At 46.3% G+C, this 26,016-nt stretch overlaps 1 protein-coding gene across 4 annotated transcripts in view; it reads left to right on the top strand.

Annotated features, from left to right (window-relative positions):
- Nucleotides 1-26,016, top strand: part of PALM2AKAP2 (PALM2 and AKAP2 fusion) — a 526,924-nt gene that overhangs the window by 262,105 nt on the left and 238,803 nt on the right. The gene's annotated exons all lie outside the window — the stretch shown is intronic.

Raw genomic sequence — 26,016 nt, 5'->3', positions numbered from 1 at the left:
GGAAATGCCTAAGGGTGGGAACAACAAACTGAGCACAGCCCACAGTTCTAGGAGCTTCCTGATTGGCTTGATTTGCCTGGGCAGGAACACTTAGAATAACCTTGAAATTATCCCACCAGGATGAAATATCTCTCCATTAAATTCGCCACACACTAGGCTGCAACAGGGAAAGCTTGTTGCAAAAATCAAAAGCCTTAAGGAAGATCAGTGTGATAAAGCAGAAGCAGGATGCTACCATTGGTATGATCAGGACTGAATTTAGGCAGTCTCTTGTGTCTACACTACAGCTTATGTCAGAATAACTTATGTTACTCAGAGGGGTGAATGACCCCCTGAACTGCATAAGTTATACCAACATACATGCTGGTGTGGACAGTGCTATGTCGGCAGAAGAGCTCCCACTTATGTAGCTACTGCTGTTTGCGGGCCTGGAGAGTGCAGCTGTGCCACTGCAAACTCACAAGTGTAGCCATGCCCTAGACTGAATGATGGGGGATAGGGAGTGAGAGAGAGAGAGAGACCTTCATCCCCAGAGACGTTCCTCACTTTACATCACCAGCATTGTTCTTCATCCAAACTGGGTGCCACAGCCCACTGATTCTAGGAAATTAATTAAATCCGAAATACCTAATCATGAAGATGAAGTCAAGTAACATGTTTATATTAAAGAAACAAATCCCACATCATGTCACGCTTCCTGCCCGGCTGTTTCACTTATGTCCCTCATTTTTGATCTCTGCCTTGGCAAGCTGAGCAGGATGTGTGCGTGTGTGGCGGGGGGGGAGGGAGTCAGTCCAAAGGAATGTCTAAGGGTGGGTGGCCTAAGGGGCGTAAGAGAGTTAGGCACCCAATCTACAATGACTTTCAATAGGATTTGGGCACCCTGAGACTCCTTGCAAAGCCTCCACCTAAGATCCCAGGGATTCTAATAGCATAGTGCCACACCAAAGGCAAAGAAGGTTGGTAAAAAGGCTGTAAATTGCACAGTTCCCTGGTATTAAACCAGTCTTGCCATTATTTAGAACAGACTATTACAATCACATGGCTGTCAGGATACAGAGGAGTCAAAATAGCAGAACCGATTCAAATTTTTTAAAACCCCATAAATTATTTTTGACTCTATTCACCCAGTAAATTAGAATATTCCAGGTCAGATCACAGGCATTATGCATCACTTTCCACAAACAAACTAGAAAATGGGCTTACTGGTGGATGGTTCCCTGACGCAGCAAGTTTTAAGTAACTGCTACAGAATATTCACAAAACACGTGCATATTGAAATCATGACTGCAAATATTTGTACCAGAAACCTGGTTCTAAGAGTTATGTTCACCCAGTCAGGAAACAGAAACATCACATGTGAACTGTGCCCAGTCAAAATAGCGTGAATGTTATATTTATAACAAATCACTTTTGAATATCTAGGTTAATAATTATCTGTCATGAATAATTCTGAATAGTGAATAGAAAAAAATCACATTTTGTGTTTGCAATACTCATGAACAGGCAAAATTCACTATACTCAATTATCCCCCAGTTTAAAGATGGGGAATTTGGGGTAGGTAGGTTAAGTGACATGCCTAAATTCACACAGCAAATCAGTAGTGGAGATGAGCTTAGAACACAAGCCTTCCTGGGTATGGCCACACTGCACACTAAGCCCAGGCTCTGACTCATGTTTGAGCCCAGGCCCCCTTTCATCTACACGTCAGCAAGCACTAAAGACCTAACTCCTAAGATCCTGATGGGGGGAGGGGGTCAGAGCCAGAGCGCTGCTGAAACTCAGGTCCAAGCCCTGTCATTTTGCTGTGTGGAGACAGCTCAAGCTGAAAACCCAAGTCAGAAGGTCTTCATAGAGCACTATGGATGCATTAGCACGGCTGTGAGACCCAGGTCCAGCAACTGTAAGCCCAGTGTTGACGCTCAAACTCAAACTTGGAAACCCAGGGTATGTCCACACTATGATAAAAGCCCCACAATGCTGTCTCTAGAGCCCAGGGCAGCTGACTCAGGCTCCTGGGGCTAGAGCTGTGGCGTATAAAATTGCGGTGTAGACATCTGGGCTTGGGCTCGAGCCCAGGCTCTGGGACCCTGCAAGGTGGGAGGGTCTCAGACCCCAGGCACGACCCCTAGCTTGAATGTCTACACTGCAATTTTATAGCCCAAGTCAGCTGACATGGGCCAGCTGCTGGTGTTTTACTGCAGTGTAGACATACCCACAGAGTCCACAAGCCCAGGTACCACAGACCTGAATTTACAATGCAGTGCAGACATACTGCCTGGCACCTGTTCCCCATGCTTAGTCTGCTAGACAACACAGCTTTTCTAATGGACCACAGAGGCAGATTGCCTCTCTTTTGAGTGGTAATGGGAGTAATATGCTGTTCTTCTAGGATACATCATTTGTATTTCTCCCCAGGATGTTGTAGGGGGGAATCTGCCTTTTAACCCCAGATTAAAAACATCTCAAATAAGGAACACACCATGGGCGAAACACTTGTCCCATTGAAATCATCGGCAAAACACACACTTATTTCAGGAGGACTGGGATTTCACTCCAACGGAGTTAAAACAAGTAGAAATAATTTCCTGAGTTGTGTGTACAGGAAGTCCATTCTGAAAAAGTCTGATACATTAATTCTATTATAGCAATTTGAATAAAAAGCCATGATTTAATAGGAAAGGCTTGTCTGCATTTGCAGAGGGAAACCTCATTTGGGGTATATGTATAATATATGTTTTTAAAGTGCTAGATTCCAACTCCATAGCTTGCTGGTAACTGAAGCCACAACCAAGTGAAAGGGCTTCATTTAAATTGCATGGGGAAATATCAGAGGATCTAATCTAGAATACTTTAATTTGCTGTGGCAAAATTGATTATTATGTAAATGTAAAACTGCATGAGAATTATATTGACTTTTAGCTTCACCTCCCCACTATGTTGGAATCAGGGAATTTTTGCAGATTAATTTTGGCATGAACATGTGTGTTTCCAAAGGTGCTCATTTGTCAGTTTTGCCACTGCCAACTTCCTGTGTCCATATATACGCAGACATATATACGCGTCCACTGTGCGTTCGTGTATGGGTCTTTAGGTTCATATGCCATTTCATTAAATTTAAATGATCATTAAATTAATCAGATGAGTTTTCTACGTTACTGTAATGTGTGTGTAGGTATAGATATTAATAAAGAGACAGCTGATCTGCAGTCTTGGGTCAGGAGGATGAGAGCACAAGGAAGGAAATACTGTAATCAGGAGATGTGGTACTAGATGGTAGGCGTGGGTATCACCACCATACTGATGAACTAAGAATGCCATTTAATCAGCTCTACATGTACAAGTCAAGTCTCCTGAACTCACCACTAGACAACACTGTTTTCATGCTTCTAAGAACCCTCTCATCCTGCTTTCATCAGGAGTCCCAGAGAGTTCAGTCCTTGGCCCACCCTGTACACCTTATCACTAGGTGCTTTTATCTTCAGCTATTGTCTCCATTGCTGATGACTCACAAATTTGCCCTTCTGCTCCTGACATGCCTCTCTCCATCCAGTCCGGTCTCAGACATCTCCTTATGGAAGTCCTGCCAGCAGCTTAAACTCAATATGGCTCTAAAGCTGAGCTCCTTAACCCACAAATCTTCCCTGCCTCCCTTCTCTTTGTCACTGTTCATAACATCACCATCTTCACTGTCAAAGTTCCTTGTCATCTTCAACTTTACCTCTCTCTCTAGACCTGCACATCCAGGTGGTATCTGGCTCTTGAGACACCAGCCTTCATAAGAACTGTAAGATCCAGCTTTTTCTCTGTCCAGACAGCTACAGCTCTGACCCAGGTCCTTATCATCTCCTGCCCTGACTAAAGGAACCCACTTCTCCCCAGACCTCCTGACACCCATCTCATCCCATTCAAAAGGCTGCTGCTACAGTCCCATCTTGGCTTGTTGCTTTGAACAAGTCATCTCCTTTGAGTCCTCCAGTGGCTTCTGCCACTTACACTGCAGCAAGCACAAAATTCTGGTCCATACCTTGAAGGCCCTTCACAATTCAGCCTTCCTCTATTTAGCCATTGTTTTATCCTCCTCATCTCTGCCAGCATTGGCAGCTGCCATCACGCGTTCATCCGGTTCTCCCACAAGCACCCTCCCATCATCTTCCACATTGCCCCATATGCTCGGCACACCCTCCCAAATTTAACTCACAAAGCCAGGCCCCTGTTCGCCTTCAAATCTCCTTTCCAGACAGAGGCGCCCTTTAGATGTCAGCCCTTTGGTGCAAGGTGTGAGAGGGAGGCTCCCCATTGGCTTCAATGATTTAGCTCACACCCTGATACTGCATGGTAGTGCTGTACTCAGCATGGTCCTGGTTAATCACCAATAATACATTTACCAATTAATATTTTGTATTTTGATTATAATTAAGGCTGCAAGTCTGTCACAGAGGTCATGGAAGTGTTGGATTCTACGACCTCCATGACTTTTCCAGCACCTGGTGCTGGTTCATGGGCTGCCTGAGCCGGATAGCCCCTGGGTCAGCAGCAGCAGTTTGGGTGTGTGGGAGGGAGTCAGGGCTAGGGGCAGGAGGAGTGCGGGGTGGAGTGCTTCCCAGTTCCCGCTGGCATGGCCCTGCTGCAGCTCCTAGGTGGTGGAGGGGGTCTCCGTGCTGCACGCTGCCCACCCCCCACAGGTCCCTTCCCACAGGCCCCACCCCTGCAGCTCCCAGCCAATGGGAGCTGCAGCAGCCAGCGCTTATAGTGGGAACAGGGGAGCCCCTGCCCTGGCCCCTGCCTCTGCCGCCTAGGGGCTGCAGGGACAAGGAGCCGGGTAGGAAACCCAGGGCCATGCGCTCAACCCCCTTCACCCCCCAGCACCCGCGGAGCCCCCTGACCGCTCTCCCCTTCCCCTGAGCACTCGCAGCCCCCCGCCCAAGTTTTAGTCAGGGCCAATATTTTTGGTAAAAGTCATGGACAGGTCACAGGCCGTGAATTTTTGTTTACTGCCCATGACCTGTCCATGACTTTTACTAAAAATACCCATGACTAAAATATAGCCTAAATTATAATGTATTGATACCTGTAGATATACTGGCTTGTGTGTATATAGACTCTCTCTCATGTTATCTTATAGAGACAAGGTGGGTGAGGTAACATCTTTTATTGGACCAACTTTTGTTGGCGAGAGAGACAAGCTCTTGAAACAGAAGTTGATCCAATATAAGACACTGCATACATTTCATGTCGTCTCGTTCATTTTCCTTGGTTACAGAAGGTCCAACCTTAAAGCCTGTTGAAGTCAGTGGTAATACTTCCATTGACTTATCCAGGCACTGGTAATATGTATTATTTTGGGTACCCTCATTTAACCAGACATGATTTGCTACATCAGTAACGACCAAGAGCGATTTAAAATACATACAATGGTTCCATTGAAATTGGGTCTTTCATAAAAACAATACTAGAAGTGTTCCCCATGAAGACATTTTGTAAGTGCCTCCTGGAACAGACAAGAACTTTTGCAGCCTTACTGACACACCCAGAAAATTAGAAGGAACTGGTTGGGTTGTTTGGGTTTTTTTAAACTCTATTTCTCCATAATAAGAGAACTGTCTATTTATTTACAAGTAGATATCCGGAGTTTGTGCAAAGACCATTTAAACCTTTGGCACAGCAGTGCAACAAAAAAACACTGATGTGACTACAAGAACATTGTGTTCCAGTGGCTATTCAGGCAATGTAAATAATAGGTACCTTAGAGGAAGAATTTACATCCAAAATATTTACATTCTTGAGACTGAAATTAACCAGCTCTTGTGGGGTGGGGCCTGGGAAGAAGTATCACTACAGTATGAATGAGATACAGAGGAACTAACAGAGATGGGGGAAGTCAGAGAAGGCGTGAGAGACTGGGCGGTTTGAGGCAGCCAGGAAAGGAAGGACATGTACAAGAAAACAGGGGGAGCTGGGAAACTGAATGGCGGCAAAGGAATTGGGAACCCCCAGAAAGACAGTGGAAGAATAAAGAAAATGGTCTGAAGAGGAAAATGGAAGGTGGAAGGAGAGCACAAATGAAAGGAAAAGAAATGGAAGCAGAGACAAAAGATGCATGACTTTATTAGGAATGTATTTCCCTATTCCTTTCCCTAGTTGTGTGTATTTTCTTAGCAGAAAAGGGGGAACTTAACATACACTTTGAACCTAAGTTGGGCAGGAGGGAGAATCTTGGGCCATTTGTGACCTGAGAGGAGATATAATTTGGGGACAGGAGTGGTCGGCCTGACCGACACTGCAGGGAATGGAAGTGTCAAACTTTAAAAAGAAAGCAACGGAGGCTCAGGAAAACAAACTTAGAGGGTGATGATATGTAAAGTAGCCCTGGCCGCTCCCCTAAAGTGACAGTGGCATGATCAAGGTTGAGTAGCCCAGACTTTTAACTCCCATATCCTACCCTGCACAACCAAAGAAATAACTGTGATTGTCTTAAAATATCCTATAGCTTGAGTTCCCTATTAGCTCCTCTGATAGTGTTAAGATCCTCTGTTGAAAAGCACTAGAACATTGCCAGTAGTTGTTAAAATCCCAGCTGCTTAGCTGAGCTATCACCACTGCCAACACCCTGGCTTAGTTATGGCCAGTGGCACATGACATGCACCTTGTGTTGTCCCCTTGCGCTTGCTCTCTGCCTTCCCGCTCTACTGTTGTGAGCTAGTAGAAGATGGAAACTGATAAGATTGCTGCTCTCTGAAGTGCTTGCAATGCAAGACACTGATTGCAGTCTCCAGCCAGCTCCCAAGAATGGAGCCGAGAGGGAGCAGACAAACCTTCCTCTGTCAAATGAAAAGAGCAAGAGGCAGGAGCAGGTGGTGGCAAAGTCATCTCCTTTTCCATTGTGCAGTGGCATTGTGTGCCCCTCCCCCCATGAGAGCAGGCCATTATTTCATGCTGTCAGGAAGGGAGTTGTCTGTCTTCTCTTGTCTTGCCTAAATCAGCTCCTGCGCCAAGCCAGTGCCACATTAAAGGAGCAAAGTCCAACATGAACAGCTGCTCGATGGAGAAGGGCAAAGCCTTTAGTATCCAGGGGCTGGAACTGAAAGATTCTTTTGATCCATTCTCCGTTACACAGAGGATGAATCATTTGCACATCTCCCCATAGTCAGGATTTTACATCTAGCTTGCTGCTCAGCAGAAGATACCAATGAGAAAAGGAGCTCTGGATGCTGTCCTAGCCTCTCCCCACTAGGAAAATCAGACAGTCCATGCACGTTGGAGGGCTGCTCTGTCCCCCTTCAGGTCATAACTGGGGGTCGATGAGCCTGAGGTCCCAGGTGTGACCCCCACTGCCAACAGCCCACTTGAGTGTTCATCATTACAGAAGCCCTGCCACTTTCCCTGCTTTAACTGTTGTAGGGGTAAAGAAAACTTCAGTCTCTAGGGCTCTCAAGCCAGCACCTTTCACTTGCACTAAATCAACTTCAGAGTTTAGCTGGCTCCTCGGCTGTCAAATAATTCAGTTATCTTCCTGTGGTGTGTGACGGGATGAACCTCACAGAGAGTCCAGCAAACAAAGGGTTAAATACCTGCTACCAGGTATCCAGATGGTCTGCAGCCACTTCCAGCTATCCAACTATTAAGACTTAAGGAAAGAGCAGTTCCTTGGGCAAATGCTGACAAACCTAATTAGCAGCGGGTACCTGATTCCCTCAGGGGGTAGTGGGAAGGTATAGAGTGCCACTCGATTCCTATTGCAGCTTTAGGATACCCTTCCGCTACCATCTGGGGTTAGGGCAAATAGACATGTTTCCCTACTAGCTTCCATCTGTTTGGCTTTGTGCTGGAGGTAGCTCAGGTCTGTAGTTTTTGGGCCTGAGGCTACCAGAAGCTCATTACTTTTCTGTTGTAGTCTGTAACGGGGCAATGCTCATCTCCGCAGTGCCTCCCGCTGGCCTCCCAGGGAATTAGCTTGCCAGCCTCCAGAGCGCCCTCTACCGGCCGGTGTCTCGCCTTTCGCTGGCCCCCGTGTCCCTCCCAGACGCCAGTGCCCTTTCTCTTGGGGGCTGCCCCCTGGCAGTACTCCCACAGTATCTGGCTATTCCCACCCACTAGCTCCACCTCGCCTCAGTATCAAGCTGCTGCCAGTCACCATCTAGCCTCCATTCACTGGGGCAGACTGCAGTGTACAAGTCACTCATCACAGGCAAGGGGGATTTGGACCTGCTGCCTTGGCCTACCCCTAGGCTGCCCGGTACAACCCCAGTACCCTTCTGGTCCTTTAACAAGGCCTGCAGCCTGGGGGGTTTCCAGGCTGGAGCTCCCCAGCTCCTTTAGCCTTCCCGCAGCCCTGCTCCACGCAAGGTACCCTGTGAGCTCCTAAGCAGCCAGGCCCTTCCCTCTCTAGAGGCAGAGAGAGACTCTGCTCCTAGCCAACTGCCCTCTTATAAGGGCCCCCTGAGCCCTGATTGGGGCGTGACCACAGCTGAGCCTGCTTTCCCAGTCAGCCTGGGAACTGCTTGCTCCCAGCCACAGCCCTCTCCTGGGCTGTTTGAAGCCCTTTGCGGCCGGAGCAGGTGACTACTCGGCTATATAGCCCCATCGGAAGGAAGCTGTAATTTTCCATAAGGACAGAGATTAAACATCTGTTGAAAAGCCCTCCTGTGCAGGTTCACTTCCTGGGCTCACACCGGCTGGCTTGTCACAGCTGTTTAGCGGGGGCAGGGAGGGGAGGTGTTAAAGCACTGGGGTAGGATGAGGGAGACCTGGGTTCTGTTTCAGACTCTGCTTCAGTCTCCCTGTGGGGACCTTGAACAAAATTCAATTGATCTTTCTGAGCCACGCTTCCCATCTGTAAAATGGAGGCTTAAATGCTTTTGCCACTCTCTGTCTTGCCTACTTAGACTGTGAGCTCTTCAGAACAGACTTTGTCTCTCAGTATGTGTATGTCCAGCCCCTAGCACCGTGGGACCTTGACCTCAGCTGGGCCGCTAGAGCTGTGATAATACTACTAGTTATGATAAGTGGTGATGGGACACACAGGCCCAACTCTTTTATCCCCACTGGAACTCTTATTACCACTGAAGTGTTTTAAAAGCTGTTCAAGAGACAAGGTGGATGAGCTAATCTCTTTTATTGGGCCAACTTCTGCTGGTGACAGATCCAAGCTTTTGAGCTTACACAGACCTGAAGCTCAAAAGCTGCTCTCTCACCAACAGAAGTTGGCCCTATAAAAGATATTACCTGACCCACCTTGTCTCTGTAATATCCTAGGACCAACACAGCTACAGCAACGCCGCATACAACATTAAAAGCTGTTAGCTATGTGGTGCAAATATTTCACCCTTCTCAGCAAGAGGTTTTTAGCTACTACACTATTTCTTAACCTTTCTCTCTCATGAAGTTAATTATACTTTTTCTGAATGCTTCTGTCATAAACAGATAGTTAAGGGTTAATAGAACAAAAGTGCTTCATATCTCTTTGCCTGGAAAGGGTTAACAAGATCAGTAAGCCTGGCTGTCACCTGACCAGAGGACCAATCAGGGGACAGGATACTTTCAAATCTTGAGGGAGGGAAGTTTGTGTGTGTGCTGTTAGTGTTTGGTTGTTGTTCACTCTGGGGGCTCAGAGGGACTGGACGTGCAACCAGGTTTCTCTCCAATCTCTCCAATACAGGCTCTTGAATAGTGAGTACTAGGTAGATAAGGCGAGTTAGGCTTATGTTTGTTTTCTTTATTTGCAAATGTGTATTTGGCTGGAAGGATTTTAATTTGTACTTGTATACTTAGGCTGGGAGGGTATTCCCAGTGTCTATAGCTGAAAGACCCTGTACCTATTCCATCTTAAATTTACAAAGATAATTTTTACTGTTTTTCTCTCTTTAATTAAAATCTTTTCTTGTTTAAGAACCTGATTGTTTTTTTTATTCTGGTGAGACCCCAGGGGACTGGGTCTGGATTCACCAGGGAATTGATGGGGAGAAAGGAGGGAAGAGGGAGAGAGAGGTTAATTTCTCTCTGTGTTAGGATTACTGTCTCTCTCAGGGAGAGTCTGGGAGGGGGAGAGAGAAGGAGGGGGAAGGTGAATTTTCCTCTCTGTTTTAAGATTCAAGGAGTTTGAATCACACAGTGATTTTCCAGGGTAACCCAGGGAGGGGAAGCCTGGGAGAGGCAATGGTGACGGAAAGGGTTTACTTTCCTTGTGTTAAGATCCAGAGGGTCTGGGTCTTGGGGGTCCCCGGGCAAGGTTTTGGGGGGACCAGAGTGTACCAGGCACTGGAATTCCTGGTTGGTGGCAGGTCCTAAACTGGTAATCAAGCTTAGAGGAGTTCATGCTGGTACCCCATCTCTTGGACGCTAAGGTTCAGAGTGGGGAATTATACCATGACAGCTTCCTTATTATACCTTCATAATCCCAAGGCCAAATCAGCATTAGCCCAGTAAGCTGAGCTCCCCGGAGGCCAATGGAGTCTAGCCCACTGTTGTCAGGTGTGAATTTGGACTCATATCTTTATATATTTGAACTGCATGGAAAAGATCTGGCCTGAAAGTGGTTAAATCAGAGGTGGGCAAACTACGGCCCACGGGACTCTCCTGCCCGGTCTTTGAGCTCCTGTCCTGCGAGGCTAGCACTCAGCCCCACCCCTGTTCCCCCTTCCCCACAGCCTCACCTCACTGCATCGCCGGCGCAGTGCTCTGGGCGGCGGGGCTGCGAGCTCCTGGGGCAACGCAGCTGCAGAGCCCAGCCTGACCCTGTGCTCTGTGCTGCACGATGGTGTGGCTGGCTCCAGCTGGGCGGTGCGACTGTCTGTCCTGGTGCTCTGTCCAGGCAGCTCAGTAAGGGGACAAGGAGCAGGGGGGTTGGACAGAGGGCAGGGGAGTTCAGTGTGGTGGTCAGGGGGCAGGGTTGTGGATAAGGGTCAGGGCACTCAGACAGTGGGGAACAGGGGTGTTGAATGGGGGCAGGGGTCCCAGGAGGGCAGTCAGGAAGAGTTGGATGGGGCGGCAGGAGGCAGTCAAGGGCAGGGGTTCTGGGGCAGTCAGGGAGAAGGGGTGGTTGGATGGGGCAGGGGTTCCGGGGGGCAGTCAGGAATGAGAGGAGGGGTTGGATAGGGAGGCGGGGGGCAGTCAGGGGTGAGAGGTCTGTGGATGGTCAGGGGACAGGGAGGGGTGGATGGGGCAGGAGTCCCGGGGGTGCCATCAGGGGACAGAGAACGGGGAGGGTTGGATGGAGCAGGGGCTGGGCCACGCCTGACTGTTTGGGGAACCACAGCCTCCCCGAACTGGCACTCCATACAATTTCAGAAACCCGATGTGGCCATCAGGCCAAAAAGTTTGCCCACCTCTGGGTTAAATGGAGCCACAGTGGCAGCTTGTTGTATAGAAGAGACAACCACTGCCACATAACCGGTTTTTTTCATTGTGTATAATGCTCCAACATTGGGTAACACTATGGTAGCCAGTAATGATACATTACTGCAGAATGAGCTCTCAGAACTCATCCCTGGATTGCTCTCTCTTTATATCTGGCTCTATCCCAATCTATAAATAACAGCGTGTTGCATACAGCAGAACTACTAACATCTGCCAATAAACCTAAATGACTTTTCAAGTGCATAGCAGCAATGTGCTCTTTTCACTGTTACAGCGCTTGCCCCTTATCTGTCCCCATTCCAGCATCAGGACTCATGTCTGCACCACTCCTGACGTGGAATCATGGGATACTACCTCTCTTAGTATAGGCCCTGTGGTCCAGTACCCTATGTTTCAGCTGTGCTCACCCAATAGATCCAACTGGATTCAGCACCTACAGTTCTTCCCTTTAGGAACCTATTACCAGTGAGGAACAGAGTGACCAGACAGCTTCCTTAAATCAAAGTACTGGTTAATCTTAAGGGTAGGAACAAAGCATAACATAAGAATGGCCATACTGAGCCAGACCAAAGGTCCATCTAGCCCGGTATCCTGTCTGCTGACAGTGGCCACTGCCAGGTGCCCCAGAGAGAATGAACAGAACGGGTAATCATCAAGTGATCCATCCCCCGTCGCCCATTCCCAGCTTCTGACAAACAGAGGCTAGGGACACCATCCCTGCCCATCCTGGCTAATAGCCATCAATGGATGTATCCTCCATGAACTTATCAAGTTCTTTTTTGAACCCTGTTATAGTCTTGGCCTTCACAACATCCTTTGGCAAAGAGTTCCACAGGTTGGTTGTGCGTTGTATGAAGAAATACTTCCTTTTGTTTGTTTTAAACCTGCTGCCTATTCATTTCATCAGGTGATCCCTAGTTCATGTGTTATGAGAGGGAGTAAATAACACTTCCTTATTTTCTTTCTCCACACCAGTCATGGTTGTATGGACCTCAATCATATCCCCCTTTAGTCGTCTCTTTTCCTAGCTGAAAAGTCCCAGTCTTATTAATCTCTTCTCATACAGAAGCCATTCCAAACCCCTAATCATTTTTGTTGCCCTTTTCTGAACCTTTTTCAAGTCCAATATATCTTTTTGGGGCGACCACATCTGCAAGTATTCAAGATGTGGGTGTACCATAGATTTATGTACAGGCAATATGATATTTTCTGTCTTACTACCATCCCTTTCGTAATGATTCCCAACATTCTGTTCGCTTTTTTGACTGCCGCTGCACATTGAGTGGATGTTTTCAGCGAACTATCCACGATGCCAAGATCTCTTTCTTGAGTGGTAACAGCTCATTTAGACCCCATCATTTTATATGTATAGTTGGGATTATGTTTTCCAGTGTGCATTACTTTGCATTTATCAACACTGAATTTCATCTGCCAATTTGTTGCCCAGTCACCCAGTTTTGAGGGATCCTTTTGTAGCTCTTCACAGTCTGCCTGGGACTTAACTATCTTGGGTAGTTTTGTATCATCTGCAAATTTTTCCACCTTACTATTTACCCCTTTTTCCAGACCATTTATGAATAGGTTGAATAGGACTGGTCCCAGTACAGACCAGTGGGGAACACCACTATTAACATCTCTCCATTCTGAAAACTGACCATTTATTCCAACCCTTTGTTTCCTATCTTTTAACCAGTTACCAGGCCATGAGAGGACCTTCCCTCTTATCCCATGACGCTTACTTTGCTTAAGAGCCTTTGGTGAGGGACCTTGTCAAAGGCTTTCTGAAAATCTAAGTACACTATATCCACAGGATCCCCATTGTCCACATGCTTGTTGACCTCCTCAAAGAATTCTAGTAGATTGAAGAGGCATGATTTCCCTTTACAAAAACCATGTTGACATAAACAAATTATGTTTATCTACGTATCTGACAATTTTGTTCTTTACTATAGTTTCAACCAGTTTGGCCAGTACTGAAGTCAGGCTTACGGGCCTGTAATTGCTGGGATCACCTCTGGAGCCCTTTTTAAAAATTGGTGTCACATTTGCTATCTTCCAGTCATTTGGTACTGAAACTGATTTAAATGATAAGTTACAGACTGCAGTTAGTAGTTCTGCAATTTCACATTTGAGTTCCTTCAGAACTCTTGGGTGAATACCGTCTGGTCCTGGTGACTTATTACTGTTTAGTTTATCAATTTGTTTCAAAACCTCCTCTCATGACCCTTCAATCTGGGACAATTCCTCAGATTTATCACCTAAAAAGAATGGCTCAGGCTTGGGAATCTCCTTCACACCCTCAGCTGTGAAGACTGATGCAAAGAATTCATTTAGTTTCTCCACAATGGCCTTATTGTCCTTGAGTGCTCCTTTAGCATCTCAATCGTCCAGTGGCGCCACTGGTTGTTTAGCAAGCTTCTTGCTTCTGAGGTACTTAAATTTTTTTTTGCTATTTTTGAGTCTTTGGCTAGCTGTTCTTTAAATTATTTTTTTGGCCTTCTTAATTTTATATATATATAAAATATGGCTATATAATATATGTCTCCCTTAGCTCCTTCAGTTCAGTCACTCTGGTACCCGGTCTTTGAGGGCCAGGAGCTCCTCGCATCGAATACACGCGTACGCCACCTGCTCATAGGGCAGGTAATCATACATGCTGCATTGGGTGCAATAAACTATGGAGGGCCCACTCTGTTGCTGGACTTCTGCCGGCATTCTCTGTTAACTCCTGCAGCTCTTTCCTTTGTTGTTGTTTTCTTTTTTATTCGGGGTGTTCTTTGGCTTTAAATTTAAAAAAGTTTAAGGAATGTTAAGTGTATCTAGTCCCCGCTCACACTCCCTCCTCTAAGGCTCCCTCGCTCAGCACACACACTGTCAGCACATGGTCCCTCAAACAAACAGACCACACGGTATATTTCAGTCAAGCAGCAAGTGCACCACAAACACACACACAACAGACAACAAACATACCCCAAGGGTCACGTAATCGCTCCTCCTTCACCTGGAGAAAAAGTATTTTAAAGCAATAAACTTTCTGCATGTATCTCTGTCTAAAGTCCTACCATCTGGTAACAGGGCCAGGCAGCTCTAGCTTCTTCAGACGTGCAGCGGGTCTAGCTGAACAGTTCCCCAACACCTGCCTCCCTGCTTAGAGAGAGTCCCATTTTACCCATTTAGCCAGAGTTCTTTGTTCTCTCTGTTTCTGCAGTTTGGGCCCTGCTTGTCTAAAATCAGTTGATTGAGCCAATCTCCTCCAGGACAATGGTCTCCCATGGTCCTGTGACAACCCTCAGGGGTTTGCTGAGGGGTGTTGTCTAGAGGCATTGTTTTGCCTTCCTGTTTGTTTCCCGACAGCCCTGATGATTCAACACAAGTTATTCATAAATTACTACAGAGCAGCTCCACATCTAACACAGATTTAGATTGCTACATGCTTAGTTTGTTGCAGTGCAAAGATTTTGCATCAGCTGCTATTCAGAGAATCATAGATTAGGTTTGGAAGAGGCCTCAGGAGGTCATCTAGTCCAACCACCTGCTTAAAGCAGGACCAACCCCAACTAAATCATCCCAGCCAGGGCCTTGTCAAGCTGGGCCTTAAAAACCTCTAAAGATGGAGATTCCACCACCTCCTTAAGTAACCCACTCGAGTGCTTCAGAGTCAGTTACTTTATTTTATTTTCAGATGTTTGATGTAAGAAATCCCACACGTAAGAGATTCCTTATCTCTCTAAATGGGCAGACAACTGGAAAACAAAGCCCCATCTCTACACACAGGAGCTATGGTCTTACAGCAAGTCTTAAGAGTTCATCTTCCATAACAGGTTGGGCTGGGGAAACCATATGAGGATATTACCATTTTTAAAAGCATAGGTGCTTCCAGGGCCCGGATTATGAGACAGCTAGACTCTGCCAGATTGAGCTAGCCTGTCACAGCCTTTATTCAGGGGTGCAGGGGAATGAGGGGGGATTAAGGCCCTGCCCATATTCTGGCCATGACAAGGGGAGTCTGAAAATCCCAGCTGTGATCAGAAAGTGGGAGGAGCCCTACTCCGCTCTCACTGACTGGCCGGAGTGTCTGGCTGGGCTTCGAGTGCGGGACAGACTGTCTCATGAAAAGGGGTGAAGTAATTTACATTTCCCAGAGGAAGGGGCAGCAGGAGAGGAACCGTGACTCTCTGAGTTGCAATTCAGTGTCTGCTCTGTTCCTGAGTCCATGCAGTTATACACTCACCCCCTGACTCAGGGCAGTCTGTAAGCTTACCATCTAGCCCAGACCTGAAGAAGAGCTCTCTCTGTGTACATGCAAAAGCACATCTTTCTCACCAGCGAAGTTGGCTGAATAAAAGATACCACCTCATCCACCTTGTCTGTCTAGCATCCTGGGACCGACAGGGCTACAAGAACAGTGATACAATCTAGCCCAAAGTCAGGCATTATTCCACTGGAGCAAGAGTGGCAGAATCTGGCCCTATGTATATACAGTGTGAGGGGAACTCTAAAGAGATGAGCCCTGGTAACAGGCTCCATATGTCTGGAGGGTATAAACACCGGGAAGAAATGGTACAAGGGTGTTTAGGGTGAGCCAAGGAGATAAAACTAGGAGAAGGAAATGACATTAAGAAAGAGAAAATTCAGGCTGAGTATAAGGAAGTACTGCCAGATGGTGGACTAGTCTCCCTGGGAAATGGTGGAAGTCCCATGGCTTGGGAAATTTAAGATTTCACATTGGACAAAACAGTAGACAAAGTCAGCGTACAGACCCTCTTGCCTGGGCAAGGAGAGGGACTCGATTATGTACGGGCTTTATCCATCTCCAGCTTCTGCAATTCCAGGTCAAGGATCTTGCATTAGCTTATCACAAAACCCTCCATTTTCTGAGCAGGCAGCATTTTACCAACTGACTCAAAACAAATATTCTTCACCCTTGATGCAAAGCTTTACAAGCGTGCATGATTGTTAATTAATGATAATTGATTTTAATCTAGATTTCCCCTTTCCCTTGTTCCCTACAAATTCTTATTTAATGAAGACCAGACACCATCTTTTGCTTGGTCATAGGAGAAAGGTACTCTCCCTATGCATTTAAGAAACCTTACAAACATGCTGCCACAGCTACTTGTCCAATGCTGTGCCTGTATCTAATTTACAAGCACTGATTGGTGATACTGTATTCTCCTGGAGGTTTTAATCCCTTCTCCAAGTGCTAATTAAGTTTGCAGCTGTTGATTAGCAGCTTTGCTCCGTAAACAACACCCTTTTGGAAAGTATAAGGTGCATAGCATCAAGTTTCCAAGGAGGATAGAATCAAAAGGAAGAACTTCTGCAGAGGCGCTGAAAGCTAAGCTAGGATACATTAGTCTCCTCAACTCTGGCACATAAATTCAAGCTCGCTATGGAATCAAGCAGCTTTCATCCTTTCTACTGGCTGTTCGATGGACTGTATTGATCTCTACAAAGGATTCTGATGGTTTTGGCACAACTGACAATGTTTGCTGGGGAAATTAGCTAGTGTAGAAGCTAAACCATGTCTAATAAGTAGAGCCCCATGGAATTCTTTTTAATTTTTATAATTTTCCTAATTTATTTTTCAGGAATTTCATGTTATTCATTTTATCCATGAGCAGGGGTCAGGTTCTGTCCCTCCTCAAGGGATGAGATGGGATGGGAGATTGTGTGGGAAGGGGGAGAGAACGAAGATTGCAAAGTGATCCATCCAGGACTCACCTTGCAGCTGTGGCTCGTGACCTGTGGGAGTGGGCCTGGCTTCCTGCTCCAGGTATTGTGACCTAGTGCATGTGGTTGCAGGGCCATGCAGATTTGGCCCAGCTGCCCCTCTGCCCCATCATGAGAGAGGGGCAGCCAAGCCAAGTTTGAGTGAGAGATGATGTGACCCCATGCGCCAGGTTGCAATGCCGCTCACTCCATTTTGGCCTGGCTGCCCCTCTGTCATGTTGGGGCAGAGGGACAGCTGGGCCAAACCTGAGTGGCTCTGGAACTCCTTGCACCAGGATGCAATGCCTGGAGTCCCAGCCCAAGGGACAGGAGTTGCTGGAGTCACCAGTGTGGAGTGAGGGTTTTTTTATTTTATTTTGTATTCCCCAAAAATGGAGGGCGTTCTACTAAGAAGTAACTGCCCCAAACCCATGCACCTCTCCTGGTCTGTCTGAGGTCACTGCAGAGAAGGCACTATTAGTGGATGTGGCGCATAGATAAATGGTCGAGCAGTTTAAGATTCTTGGTTTCCAGCTGTGTGGCTCTGGTGTTAACCCCTGCTATGGGACCAGCACATTTCTTAGAGCAGACAGGTAGTTTTGTGGTTACGACAGCGACCTGGGATATAGGCGATAAGGATTCAATGCTTAGCTCTGCCAGAACGATACAAGAACCTGCATAGAATATAACAGACTCCTCCATGTTATCTGCTTCTATGAGATGGCCAAAGCCCCGTCGGGACTAGAACCAAGGATAGTCGCTGAGCTAACTGTAGAGAGACCCTGGGATAAGCAGGAGTAAAGTCCACTGAAGTGAGAACTGCATCTTTTATGTGCCTCCTCGGCCTCCAGGTGATATGGATCTGTTAGAGTTCTCAGCTTGACAGCCTGCCTCTTTAGCTCAAGCTATATCAGCCCATGCTTTTAACTCTACAGGTCTGTGGTGTGTTGGCCAAGATGGTGGCTGTCACCCCAGAGGTGAATGTGGTACCTGTGTAGAAGTGTCTCTTCTCCCCTTGCTCAGGGATGGGGCTGGAACTCTTCTCTTTCATGGGCAGATGCAGTTCTTAACTAATACAGTTGTTCCCAGTCCAACTGTTACCTAGACAATCCTTCTCAAACCATGTTAGACCAGGGCAGTAACTAGGCCATCATATAATTTTATAGTATAAAAGGGATGCGTGTACTGTAGCTGGGTTTATTACAGCTTAGATTGTGGTCATTATAATCAGATCACAAATGGTATGTAAGTGTGTTTTTGTTTTGTTGTTAAATTCAGGTCTGCATGTGTTCATTGTATATCATGAACTACAAAAGAATACAGATCCCACACAAACGCGCGCACACACCATTTCCAAAGCCTTGGAATTAGCACAGAAATACAGACTGCAAAGCAAGGCTTGTCCCGCACTTTAACCCTTTCACTACTGGCTCTTCAAGAATAGGTCACCAGCTAAGAATGTGGCTTAAGCAAGAGAATGCAGTCCTCTGTGCCAGAATGACTGCTTTCTCATAACGTATGTGACACCTGGATAATACAGTGAAGTGCACATTACAAATAAATACATGTGTTCTCTGGTTTCCCTTCAACTTTTTAATTGCCTTAGATAACTCGGTAGCATGACATCACTCTAGTAAGCATAGAGAATGCCACAAATAATGAAGTAACACTATTTCAGGCATAACTGGAAACTTAACATGGGCGTTCACACAAGGTAGATCACCTCTGTGCTGCTGTTATCCCTCAATAGCATGATTCGGTAACCTCTTTGTACCAACTGACAGAGGTCCCAGGGGTGCATAAGGGTTACAGGATTCCCTTGGGTCTAGGATCTGCATACTGGTTTGCCAAATACTGTCCTGTAAGGGCTATGATGAAAGACTATGTTGCATTGGTGGCCAGACTCATTGTTAGATATATGCATGGAAAATAGGTGAGGAATTTTGTGTGTGTGTGTGTGTGTGTGTGTGTGTGTGTGTGTGTGTGTGTGTGTGTGTGTGTGTGTGTGTGTGTGTGTGTGTGTGTGTGTGTGTGCTAAAAATTATGTTCTCTAGGTCTGAGAGTTAAGGCAGGTCACCAAAAAGTGAGCCACATATTCTTGGCAGGCAGACAGGAAGAGATGCTTCTCTCTCTCTCTCTCTCTCTGGCTGGTCGTGTATGCAAAGTGAGTATTGTATGGTTCACAATGGAAGCCCATTCACCAGGGCTGCCCAGAGGATTCAGGAGGCCTGAGGCAAAGCAGTTTCTGGGGTCCTTTTCCATAAAAAAGTTACAATACTATAGTAACATGTATTTGGAAATGTAAAAAATAACCAGTGAAATACATTCAAAAATTTAATTTTTAATCATTTGAAAACACATGAATACATTATTTAAAAACATTAAATCGCTCAACTCAGTCAACTGACTTGACTTGGATTCAAGTATCAGAGGGTAGCCGTGTTAGTCTGGATCTGTAAAAGCAGCAAAGAATCCTGTGGCACCTTATAGACTAACAGACGTTTTGGAGCATGAGCTTTCGTGGATGAATACCCACTTCCTTCTGCATCTGAGGAAGTGGGTATTCATCCACGAAAGCTCATGCTCCAAAACGTCTGTTAGTCTATAAGGTGCCACAGGATTCTTTGCTGCTTTGACTTGGATTGTGCCTGAAGAAATTTGTGAAGAGTTATTTTTCCCTTTTCTTCTTGTGTCTGTCTAGCTTTCTTCTGCTTTCTCTTCTCAAATCCTGAAATATATGTACGTTTCATTTTTCTAACCCCTACGATCATTGGCTATGTGATGATACCTGCAAACAAATTAATTCCCTTGGTATCTTTCATTTTGTTAGGTAGTGTGACACTGTACCCCATAATGCTTTATGGGCATATGATATAACTGGAATATGATCTACTGAATCTATTAATCCTATCTGCATGCATGTATCATTTTTGTATTTGAAGTTATAAATATTGGCTGTGTACTGGCTTGATTTCTAAATAACCTTAGTAGAACATTTGGTTAGTTCCTGGAGAAAGGAATGTTGAAGTTAAGTACCTAATCAAGAGACACTTAAAGGACAATGAATCTTGGAATGCTCCAATCCACATAAGAAGTCTATTTGAGGATGTTCAAGATAGCATGTAAACAATGGATGCTACCTGTAAAAACTGGGAATCATGCATGGACATGTGACTTGCCCAGGTAACTCCTAAACTCCATCTTGGAGCTGGACTGTGCATAGAAATGAAGAGGAGGTCTCCACCCACAAGAAAAAGTCTATTTAAACCCCTGGGAGACCCCTCCATGGTGGTCTTCAGCTGACTAAAGAGAGAGCCTCCCTACCTCCCAGGATACTTGAAAGAAACTAGAACAAAGGATAGTGTGCAAGGGGTGTGAGTGGTTGCTGGACCCAGGCTAAAAAGAGATTAGTCTGTAAAAGGGAGCATTCTGCAACTGGTGAGGCTCTTATCTGTGTTCAGTTCGATTAGACATAGATTTGTGCATTTTATTTTATTTGGCTTGGTGACTTATTTTGTTCTGTCTGTTACTACTTGGAAACACTTAAATCCTACTTTCTGTATTTAATAAAATCACTTTTTACTTATTAATTAACTCAGAGTATGTATTAATACCTGGGAAGGGAGAGCAAACAACTGTGCATCTCTCTCTATCAGTGTTATAGAGGGCGAACAGTTTGAGTTTACCCTGTATAAGCTTTATACAGGGTAAAATGGATTTATTTGGGTTTAGACCCCATTGGGAGTTGGGCATCTGAGTGTTAAAGACAGGAACACTTCTGTCAGCTGCTTTCAAGTAAACCTGCAGCTCTGGGGCAAGTAATTCAGACCCTGGGTCTTTGTTGGAGCAGACGGGAATGTCCAGCTCAGCTAGACAGGATGTTGGAGTCCTGAGCTGGCAGGGAAAGCAGAGGTAGAAGTAGCCTGGGCACCTCAGGTGGCAGCTCCCAGGGGGTTTCTATGATCCAACCCATCACAGGTAGTTAATTGAAAAATTCCTCATGTACCCCGTGTGTTGCGGAACAATTTGAACTGCAACAGAAATTAAAATAGATGTTGAAGTACCTGTCAAGACCATCGTGCACTGGAGGGAGAATATCTTGCAAAATGTATGCTCTAAATTTTACTTTATATCACTTTGTTATGCTTTGGCAACATCAAGAAGCATTGCCCACATAGGCGTGCGCAGCACATTTCATTAGGGTGTGCACCTAGGGAATTTTTCTTTTTTAAGATGAACGTTTATTGAATTCTCAATCATAAAGGACATTATTTTTATTCATCTAACAAACTAAAGAAACTAAAGCTTAACTAAACTTAATTTTTTTTAAATTAACAACTAAACTTTACTTAAAAAATGAGACAAAATACAAAATTTTTGCTGTAGTGATAACCAGGCATATACAAAGATACAATTTTCAAGATCTTTATCTTTAACCAGATAATGAGCTAACTCAAATTGACCAAAACAGATTAAGGTTTCTTCACCTTCCTGTCCTAGAGAATGAGATGTCGCTCACCAGGTGTTGTGGATTTAAATTCCTCAGTCACATCATTGTAATTAACTGACAAAGCCAATTCTTTTTCAATGTATAAAATCATGAGTGAGTCGAGGCACTGTTGGAACATTGTACTTTTTAGTTTATTTTTTACATGTGCTTGTTTCCAAAAGGCTCTTTCACATGAACAGCTTGTCTGCTCCTTTTCTTATCTTAACAATGAACCAATCCATATTTTAAAATTAAAAGGGGGTATCATACGATTGAATTAAAACGTAAAGCCACGGCCTTGTTATGTGATTTCAGTAGAGTACATGCGACAAAGATTACAAACACTATAGACGCTGCGCTGGGCATGCCTGACGTGGCCGCTTATATAGGTCAAAGAATTTTCTAGAACGGTAGTCGGAGGGGAGGGGAGGATCAATGGTGCCGCAGTAGTGGGGATGCATGCTGCGAGCGAATGCGGGTTTTCTATGTAAAGTGTATCATGCGATTAAATTAAAATGCAAAGCCACTTTTTTTTTTGAGACATTAGGGCAGGTGTGGGCAAACTTTTTGGCCCAAGGGCCACATCGAGGTTCCAAAATTGTATGAAGGGCCAGGTAGGGAAGGTCATTCCTCCCCAAACAGCCTGGCTCTGCCCCCTATCCAACACTCACCCACTTCCTGCCCCCTGACTTCCCACCATTAGAATCCCTGAGTCATCCTGCTCCTGACCACCCCCCGAAACACCTCCCCAACCACCACCCCAGGACCCCACCCCCCACCAAACCCCCCTGCTCCCTGTCCTCTGACTGTCCCGACCCCTATCCACTCCCCTTTCGAGTCCTGACAGACCCCTGGAATGCCCACGATCCAACCCCCCATTACCCATCCCCTGACCACCACCTCCAGAACCTCAGCCCCATCCAACCCCCCTGCTCCCTGTCCTCTGACTGTCCCCAGGACTCCCTGCCCCTTATCCAACCCACCCAGCCCCAGCCCTTTACCATGCCGCTTACCTCCACCTCCCCTGTCTCCCGGAGCCTCAGCGCACTGCATCCAGGAGAAGCTCTGGACAGCACTGCAGCAGTGTGGGTCCAGCAGGACCTGAGCTCCTGCCGCTCAGCCCGCCAGAGCTCACAACCCCGCCCCCTTACCATGCGGCTCTGAGCGGGAGGAGAAGAGGGCACCTCGTTAGCTAAGTTTAGGCTCTAGAATAGGGAGGGCAAACTACAACCCGTGGGACGGATCTGGCCTGACAGGGCTTTCAGTCCAGCCCATGGGACTGTGCACCCCATGTGCAGCAGGGCTAAGGCAGGCTCCCTGCCTGCCATGGCCCCACACCACTCCCAGAAGTGGCTGGCACCACATCCCTGCAGCCCCTGGGAGGGGTGGAGAGCAGAGGGTTCTGTGTGCTACCCTCACCTGCAGGCACCGCCCCCTGCAGCTCCCATTGACCGGGAATGGGAAACCATGGCCAATGGGAGCTTCAGGGGTACCCACAGGTGAGGGCAGCATGTGGCAGAGGTGTCTGCTGCACCCCACCCCCAGTAGCCTCTGCCGGACATGCTGGCCACTTCCAGGAGCGGCTCCCTACCTGTCTTAGCCCCTCTGCAAGCCACTGCCACCCAAAGTAAGCAGTGCCGGGCTGGAGCCTGCAACCCAAACCCCTCCTGAACCCTGCACCTAGCACCTCAACCCCCTGCCCTGAGACCTCTCCTGCACTCCACTCCACCTTGCACCTCAGCCTCCTGCCCTGAGCCCTCAATCCCTGCCCTGAGCCCCCCCCTGCACTCCACACCCTCTTGCACCCCAGCTCCCTATTCTGAGCCCCCTCACGCACTCCACACCGAACCCCCTGCCCTGAGCCCCCTGCCACACCCCGCACACTTCCTGCACCCCAGCCCCTTGCCCTGAGCCCCTTCCTGCACACTGCACCCCCTCCTGCACCCCGCACTCCTTCCCGCAGCCCTATATTCATGCCCTGCATACAATTTCCCCACTCAAATGTGGCCCTTTGGCCAAAAAATTTGCCCACCCCTGTTCTAGAATGTGTACTATAATTTTGTTTTATGCATACCCTTTGTTTCCCTTATACCTGTTTGCAACCATATGTTCTTTGTTAAATAAACTTCATCTTGTTTTCTCTATAAACCTATCTAAGTGCCATGTGTTATGCAGAAGCTGTGTTCCAGGGTGTAACTAATAAGTTGTTCCTTTGGGAACAATGGGTTTGGTAGTGCTGTAAATGCCCAGTGGAGAAGGGGCTGGACACTACTGGGGATGCTAGGAGAACTCGGGGTGGGAGTGACCCTATCACTAACTCGTCAGAGAACAAGGCCTGCGGAAGCCTGGAGGGAAGTTCTTGTGTTGCCTGTGGCGGGTACAGATTAGACTTCTTCATGCTAAGAGCAGGTGGTAGAGAGGTGCCTCACAGTCTTGGGTACTGCAAGGAATGTGACACACTGTCACTGCGCTGAATGTATCTGCCCTGTTTAGCAACACATGGGGTACATCTTACCTGGACATTCCTGGAACGGCCAGCACTGCTCATATCGTTCGTAGTGAGGAAGAGCAGGGACTGGAGGTCTAGCATTTCAGCTGACCAGACAGATTTTTCTCAATAGTGGACCAGCTCTTCAGAGTACCCAGTTTAGGGCTAGATCCTCAGCTGGTGTAAATCAGCATATCTCCATTGCCTTTAATAGAGTTGTGCCATTATACTGGTGGCCACGGTTACAGGCATTCTGATTTAGTGTTAGACTAAAAATCCATGTCCCTGCATCTTCAGCGATCTCCCCTGATAGCTTCCCCCTAGTTTCTTTCTCCCCTCTTGTTGCTCTTACTGCTTCTTAAGAGAATCGAAGAAGGGGTTAAAGAAAGCCGAGAACAATATGTGCTGTCAGAAAGAGGTTGATCTACTGTTGCATCTGCCTGATTGTTCTTTTAACTGGGACAGCAGGCAGGCAGTCTGGCATGAAAGCAGTAGGGACTTTGGGAGAGAATGGGAGGAGGGGGGAAAAAGACATCACAGAGTAGAACTGCGACAGCAAACAGCCCACTAAGCAATAAAAGAAAATCAAAGCAAAGGTTGAGAGCTTTTTTTTTTTTTTTTATTTGTGGTTGAAAGAAACTTTCTCTTCTGGCTTGAATCAACCATGACAAACTTCTTCTTCAAAGGTCTGAACTGGTATCCAGGAAATGATGCACTTACCACCACTCTCCATTATTATGGGTCATATTTAGATACCCTTACTCATACTTGAGTAACATCTTATTCCATTAACTTCAGTAGGATAATAGATTGACTAGTTCTGGTTTGTTTAAAAGAGGAAAGGAGTTAATTCTCCCACTGCAATTTTCTGGCTTTGTCAGATGCACATTCTTTTTCCCTACCTACCAGTCCACCTGAAATCATTTGGCTAGCACAAAACAGTATTACAGACTTTGTAATATGGAATGCTGCAAACCACTGATTTCACAAAAAAACAAATATGTGTGCACCCATTTCTGCAGTGTAAATTCATCAGGCCTCAAGGTAAAAGGAATTCATATATCTTCATCTATGAGGTATAAACATGGCTTGATAACTGAGCATTGATTGCCAAGGGAAAAGAAAGGACAGGAGCTAGCCATCTTGTGACTAGTACTCTGGTTCTGCTGATGTCCATTTCCAATGTATTTGTTGAGTTAGGAGTCTTCTAAAGAGTGCTCTTTGGTCAGTGATGGGCTGACTCTCCTGTGTAATGTATTCTCGGCCATGCTGTCTGTCTTGTAGCCCGGCGAGAAAAGAAATAGAGGCCAAAACTTTCACATTTCGGTGCCTAAAGTGAGACTCCTACATCCATTCTGAGGCACTTGAATAAAAGGTGCTGGATGGACAACCATAGCTCTCACTGAAGTCAGGAGGTTTTCTGAACTGTAGACATTCCTGTTTTGAAACTTTGGCTTTTGCTCAAATCAAACATTCAATATGGCAATTAATTTTTTAAGGATGGTGCAGAAATAGTGATAATGTTGTATATCAGTTAGGTATGTCATCTCCCGAAAAATTCTGAACTAGATCCTCCATTGGTGTAAACCACTGAAGTCAATGTGTGAGGCTGACTTATACCAGTGGAGGATCTGGCCCTAGATAGCTACAATATAACATCATTCTGGCTCTACTTTGAAGAGTGCTGAGAGCCCACAACTCTCAATGAAATCAGTGAGCACTGTGCGTATTTTGCATCTCTAAGGATCACTCTCCAGGGCTTTTCTAGGCAGGTCATGGTATGTATTACCTGCAGGCTGATAGGGCTCTGCCCCCATTATCATCAAAAAACAATGGGAAAGGTAGAAAAATGAAACCAAGAATTCGACCCGAGTGAAGGTCCTGTCTGCTGGAAGTGAGCACCATGCAGGCTCAGGAAATCCTGTTAATGGGGCTGGTGCCCTGCCAATCTCCAGCAGCTGCTTCCGGTTC

Source organism: Gopherus flavomarginatus, chromosome 3 (assembly GCF_025201925.1).
Source record: "Gopherus flavomarginatus isolate rGopFla2 chromosome 3, rGopFla2.mat.asm, whole genome shotgun sequence".
In the NCBI taxonomy this organism is placed as follows: Eukaryota; Metazoa; Chordata; order Testudines; family Testudinidae; genus Gopherus; species Gopherus flavomarginatus.
The sequence above is the reverse complement of the archived record's forward strand: the minus strand, read 5'-3'. Positions and strand labels throughout refer to the sequence as shown.